Source organism: Triticum dicoccoides, chromosome 7B, assembly GCF_002162155.2.
Source record: "Triticum dicoccoides isolate Atlit2015 ecotype Zavitan chromosome 7B, WEW_v2.0, whole genome shotgun sequence".
In the NCBI taxonomy this organism is placed as follows: domain Eukaryota; kingdom Viridiplantae; phylum Streptophyta; class Magnoliopsida; order Poales; family Poaceae; genus Triticum; species Triticum dicoccoides.
In genome coordinates this window covers 750035514-750042583 of record NC_041393.1, presented here as the reverse complement: position 1 = coordinate 750042583, position 7070 = coordinate 750035514, and the positions used below count along the sequence as shown (strand labels likewise).

Genomic DNA, 7070 nt, shown 5'->3' with positions numbered 1-7070 from the left:
CCTTCCACGCCAAGGAAAGTCCCATCCGGACACGGGACGAAGTCTTCAATCTTGTATCTTCATAGTCTTGGAGTCCGGCCGATGATGGTAGTTCGGCTATCCGGACACCCCCTAGTTCGGGACTCCCTCAGTGGGCAAGAAAGCTCTTAGGACATCAATGGAGGAAAGAGAATGGCAAGAGGTAAGTGGAGAGGTGGAAGAGCCACCTCTTATATAAGGCCCCCCAAATCCCACCGTTATAGTGCAAATAACATAGGAGCAGTACAAGCAGACCAAGGTCCAGTACAATTGCTCGCGGGAGATAAGCAATGGTACAACTACACTACCACCATCTGGGACACTTCCTGACTCAGGGAATCACTCCTGGGGCGGTAGTTGCTCCGGAAACACGGGACAACTAGTACAACCACACCCACTAGCGGCACAATCTCTATTGATGAAATTCTTGCACTTAGTTGAATTTGAGGCTCTCTCTTGAAAAGGAAGGTTATATGTGGGTGCAATATGGAAGAGGAGCCAGAAGACCAAGCCATGAAGCACCTCCCACTCTACTTTATCGAATGATATCTTTGAAGACCACCTGCATAACAGGAAGACACAACCAGATCCTTCACGCCATAAGAGCAATGACCACACATTCCACGTCCTTGTCTACGACATTGATGAGGTGGAACTTGAGTCCACGAAACCTTATTCTTGATCTGCACGACCATCAGCGACACCATAGTCAGGGAGTGGAACTCTAACATAAAGGACCTAACTACATCGTTGTAACACATATCCCGGAGTCTCCACCCCCCCTCCTCACCGGTGTAGGAGGCGAAGGAGGAGCGGACCCGTGGTCCTACTGACGGGGAGCTGATGAAGAGGTGGCTGATGTCTATGATTTCTAGAGACGAGGCGGTTTTTTCATGGGAGTTATGTTTCACTTACTGTGAGATGGGTAGATTTCCTGCCTATAGGGTTTGGTGACTAGGCCAACCTATTTAAGCGGTTTTAGGGACCTTCCATGTGAGAGCTGGGGTTGTTGTAGGAACCTTCTGGCTGGGTTTTCTTCTCTTTTTCTTCTTATGTTTTGTGTTTTTCTCTAGTGGTTTTTATCGGTTTTCTATTTTTGGTTTTTCTTTTTTGTTTTTAGTTTATCAAATGCATGTAAACTTTTTGTGCCTGTTTACCATTTTTAGTACATAGGTTGAAAATTTTTCTAATACACGCTAAACAATTTTTAAATACACATTGAACATTTATGTTTTATTTGTTTTTCATTTTCCATTTTTTCAAATTCATGATTTTTTACAGGATATCCTTGAGCGAGTGGGCATGAAAGGCTGCAAACCCTCTCCAACTCTGTTATCTACCTTAGAAAAATTGTCTCTTTATGATGGTGTGAAGCTTGGAGCTGAGGACTCCACCAGGTACAGGAGTGTGGTAGGAGCTTTGCAATACTTGACTTTAACCAGACCAGATATTTGTTTCTCAGTCAACAAAGTTTGTCAGTTCTTGCATGCTCTTACAAGTACCCATTGGACAGCGGTAAAAAGAATTCTTAGATACCTCCAGGCAACCAAGAGTCATGGTCTCAAGCTTGATAAGTCTGATTCTACGCTTGTCAGTGCCTTTTCAGATGCAGACTGGGCAGGGTGTCCTGATGATCGAAGGTCCACTAGGGGATTTGCAGTCTTTTTTGGTGGTAACTTGATCTCTTGGAGTGCACGTAAGCAAGCTACAATGTCCAGGTCGAGTACTGAAGCTGAGTATAAGGCCTTAGCAAATGCCACTGCTGAGATTATTTGGGTACAAAATCTGTTAACAGAATTGGGCATTCGTCAACCACCTGCGGCATCACTTTGGTGTGACAATCTTGATGCTACCTAACTTTCTTCTAACCCTGTTTTTCATGCTAGGACAAAGCACATCGAAATTGATTATCATTTTGTCCGTGAACGGGTTGCAAACAAGCTCTTGAATATTCGGTTTGTTCCTACTGTGATCAAGTAGCGGACGGCTTCACTAAGCCACTATCGCTGCGGCAGCTGGAGGTTTTCAGACGCAATCTCAACTTAGACAGTTGTGATTGAGGGGGAGTGTTAAACATTGTAATGTATGTCACGGCAATGTTATGAGCCGTGGTAGCTTAGGGCGTGGTGTACGTGTGTTGTATTATTAGGATAGGTTAGATTGTTGAGATATGATCCTATAGTTAGCTTGAAGATCAATCCACACCTAACCTAACCTAATTCCTTGTAAGCCGCCGGCCTAGGCCTCCTTATATACACGCAACGCGCCCCTGCATAACGCAAGCGCTTCCAGCTATTTCTCACACAGTCCTCCAGCGCTTGGAGATCGGAGTTCGTAGGCGTCATCACGTAGCCGGGATCATAGCCTTTTTTTCCTTTTGAGCGGAGCGTCCATGCGTGCAGCGTGTCTACCTAGACGTGCCCATTGTTTTGCAGAACATGGACGTGACTATATCTTGCTGACTACCTGGGCCATGGGCTTGTGTACCCGAGGAGGCCCCCCTGCATCTCGTTAGAAAAACACGAGAAGTTACGTAGAAATAGTACCCGAGGAGGCCCATGAAGAAAGCCACATTGCCGATACAACCAAACACGCACGAGTAGAATTACTACTGTACCAGAAGACTGACTGGTGACTTTACTTGCAAATACACGAGCAGCCACCCAGTCTTCGGCGCCGTCGACAAAAGAAATTATTTTTTCTAGTTAAGGAACCACTTGTGCTGGTAGCCATGAAGCTGGCCCAGATTTTAGCCGGAACATCCGTCAATGTCATGCGAGTGTCGTGGCATTCCTTAAACGTGGAGAAAATTTTGGCTCCATGTCGCCACATGAATGCCGAGCACAACGACGGCGACACATACAGTAGCAGCAGTTGAATAATCTGTAATTAATATTTTTCTTGTTTGGATTTGGAAGGGATAATTCTATCTTGCTCTCTCTCTCTCATCGCCAAGCAGCTATATATAGACACAAATCGGCTGATTGATGGATAACACAAGCATGGGCATGGGCATGGAGAACAAGAGCGTGGCCATCATCGGCGCTGGCGTCAGTGGGCTGGCGGCGTGCAAGCACCTGCTGGAGCGCGGGTGCCGGCCGGTGGTATTCGAGGCGGACACCGTCGTTGGCGGCGTGTGGGCGCACACCCCGGACTGCACCAGGCTCCAGACCGAGCGGACCATGTACCAGTACACGGACTTCCCGTGGCCGGATTCCGTCACGGAGGAGTTCCCGAACAACCGCCAGGTCGCCGCCTACCTCAACGCCTACGCGCGCCGCTTCGGGGTGCTCGAATGCATCCGATTCGGGCACCGCGTTGCCGGGATGGAGTACCTCGGTGTCGCCGAGGAGGAGGTGGCGGCGTGGGACGAGTGGGCTGGCTGCGCTGACGCATTCGGCTCTGGCAATGGCAAGTGGCGCCTCACGGTGGCCGACGCCCAGGGTCAGGTGCAGGTAAAGACTAAAGAACTAGCTAGCACTGCTAGAAATTCCGCTCCTAGTTAAAAAATTTCACATACGGGATTGTTCGTAAATTTTCATTTCCTTTCTCTAGGTACACATGGCAGACTTTGTGATCCTTTGTATTGGAAGGTTCAGCAATGTTCCCAACATACCTAAATTGCCTCCTGGAAAAGGCCCGGAAGCATTTGATGGAAAAGTGATCCACTCCATGGACTATTCCAAAATGGGTAGTCAGAAAGCTAAGGAGATGGTCAAGGGCAAGCGTGTGACTGTTATTGGCTATGGACATTCGGCCCTTGACATCGCTAATGAATGTGCAAGCTTGAATGGTACAAATATGCAACGCTTCATTTTAAACATAGCTTTATTTCGCTCACACAAAGGATAATATATCCGATTTAGAGTGTGTTAACCAAAGCATTATTATATCCATTTGTCTTCATCATTCCAATTAAGAAATTTATGTGTGCCTTGTCTATATATAATGCTTATATGGTATTCATTTTATAGTGTGCTGCATAAAAAATGAAACCTCACTAATATAATATTTGCATGACTTATTTTTTTTAGGTACGGAGAAACCATGCACAATGGTTGTCCGAACCAAGCAATGGGTCTTACCGGACTTCTATGCTTGGGGTATCGACATATCAAAATTATATTTAACTCGGTTCGGTGAACTCCTTATTCATAAGCCTGGCGAAGGCCTCCTCCTTAGCTTGTTAGCTACCATCTTGACTCCATTGGTACTGCAACATTTTGCCTTTATTTATACAAGTTACAACATTAATATTATTAAAAGTGTAAATGTTTGTATTTTAGACTAACAACTAACAAGTCTATCCTCGTTTTGTGTATGAGTAGAAGTTGATGTTTTCGAAGTTCGCAGAGAGCTACTACTCCATTACAATGAAGAAGCATGACATGGTTCCCGACCATAGTTTTTTTGAGGGGATGGTGGGATGCTGGGTTGAACTTGCACCCAAGGATCATTATAAGAATCTAGAGGAAGGCAGCATCTTGGTTGAGAAGTCAAAGACCTTCAGCTTTTGCAAAGAAGGTGTGCTGGTTGAAGGTGAATCTACGTTGGTAAAGAGTGACATAGTTATCTTCGGAACAGGATTCAATGGCGACCAAAATATCAAGAGCATGTTCACATCGAATACTTCCAGAGTATTTTGAGTGGCTCAACATCCATGACTCTATCACTGTATAGGTCATCACCGATTTTCATTATTTTATTTACTTCAAGTATCTCTGAAAAGTTTCTAATTTATTTGGTATACATTTTCTCACAGGGATTGTGTACATCCCAACATTCCACAACTCGCAGTCATCGGATATTCAGAGAGCTATGCAAATCTCCACACCTCAGAACTACGGGCCAAGTGGCTAGCACATTTCATGGATGGTGGATTTAGGTTACCGAGTATTAAAGCAATGCATAGGGATGTCCTAGAATGGGAGAAGTTCATAAAGCGGTACTCTCATGGCGGATTCCATGCATTCTGCATTGGACTTTTGAATAACTGGTACAAAGATAACCTATGTCGGGACATGGGATGCAACCCAAGAAGGAAGAATGGAATTTTTGCTGAGTTATTTGAGGTCTATGGTCCAAGTGATTATATTGATCTTCACCCTAAGTAAGGGTAGATCTTAACTAATTATTCCCTTGTATGGGTTTAATTACTAGTATATGCTTGTTCCAATATGTATCTGCTTCTCGAATACTATATTACCTGCTGGCTTATTATTTATCACAATTCAATAAAACGTGTTGTCATTCACCGTTCCCTATGTGAAATGACTCTATTGATATTCGTATATAGACTAGCAACTTCATACAGTAGCAGTAACAACATACATCTAAAAAGATCCCTTCATTACAACTAAAACCATCAAAAGCAATTATTTTTGAGTACCTTTAGGTGGAGGATGTTAACAACCACATGTCCGACATGCCACAATTAAAATAATGTCAATAATAAACATCATTATAACATATATGAGTAAGATAAAAGAAATCCTACTAGTCGAGCCTTAGTAACAATCAAAATGCACAGCTGGAAGAGCATCATATTGATGGCACCAGAGAGAAGACGTTCCATGCGGCAGAGATGGTGGCCAGATCTGCCTCTGAAAGAAGATTGGTGGACACATAAGTTCTATGGACGAAGGAAACAATACACAATTACCTATTACAATCTTGGACTCATCACTAATTGTCAATTAATGACGGCAACCTATTAGTATTCAAGTGTTCTGCCCTATCGGTTAGCGAAGGGACTTATGGTCCGTCTATATTCAAGTTTTCATATTCGAAAAAGTTATGGTTATTCTATATCTACATCAGTGTAAAAAAGACAGTAACGAGTCATCTCAAATTTAGCAGTATCACATAAGTAACTTGCAATTACTATCCTACCTAATATGATGTGCAATTAATATTGTACCAAATATCACTGTGCATTACACGTAAGCATTTTCTAGTTGACAATGGGATAACTATTCTTTTTCTTCACGTCCTATTTTCTTTTTTTGGAATTTATTTAGTAGGTAAATAAGGAAAGTCAACCAATGTTTCTTTGTGTGATACTCTTCAAAGAGAAGCTCTACAATGAACTTGTGCATTTGTGGGTGTGGCAGTGTATTCCATCCCCTTTACCACGGGTCTCATTCCATCTCCCTCTAAGGCAGGTATAAAGTATCGAGTCCCCTGAAATTGCGCCAACTCTTCTTCCCAGCATATATAAAACAATATAGAAGCAGTGATCACGTTAAGCCTTTACCCTCGTGCAAATGAAAACACGGCTTCTGTTCAACACATCGCAATTTCTTGACCGTTTGCTGCATTGCACCTCCCGCGAAATTGTCGGGCTCAGCACTGCGTCAACAACACGTGTGAAGGTTGACACTACATAATTTAAAAAAAAACACAGTGTAAGTCATGCAGGGGAACTTAATTACACTAAGTTTTTAGCCTCCTTCTAAATTTTGGAAGAAACATACTACAATGTTTTAGAAATATGTTACTAAGCTTAAGACAACCTAAATAAACTGTTTTAAGACAAGCTTAATGGTTCCATAACATTAATGGATCTTTAGTATCAGTTAGGTGGTTCGAATTATACAGGTTCATCAAACTATCATCGTACGCACCACAATCTCTATTAGTGTTTCTCTTTCTCTGCCCTATAACTTGGCTGCTAGGGTAAATTCTCTTTTCTAAGCTTCACCAGCGAGCCCGCCGATTCCCCTACCATCTGTCTATCACTCTGGCGGCCAGTGGTGGTGTGGGGCATCCTGGTGCCCCATGTCGGGTTAGTGTTTTAGGTTGGGGGCGAATGGCGGTGTTTCTTCTTCGAGTTTGTCTTCCAGGCTCCAATCCTCCATGAGTTCGCCCAGAGTAGATTAGGGTTTTCTCCTTGGGGAAGTGAGATTACGGTTTCTCGTCATGTGGCGAGATTTGGTGTCAGATGCTTTAGATCTATTCAAGGGTTCGCTGACAACGAGTGCGTCTCCAGGGCGCTAATCCTCCGGGGCACGTGCACGAAGACTTTCCGATTGTCATCGACAAGCTCAAGC

General features: G+C 43.7%; 1 pseudogene; it reads left to right on the top strand.

Annotated features, from left to right (window-relative positions):
- The first annotated feature begins 3020 nt into the window (after window positions 1–3020).
- Window positions 3021–5132, top strand: LOC119341289 (annotated as a pseudogene).
- The last annotated feature ends 1938 nt before the right edge of the window (window positions 5133–7070 follow it).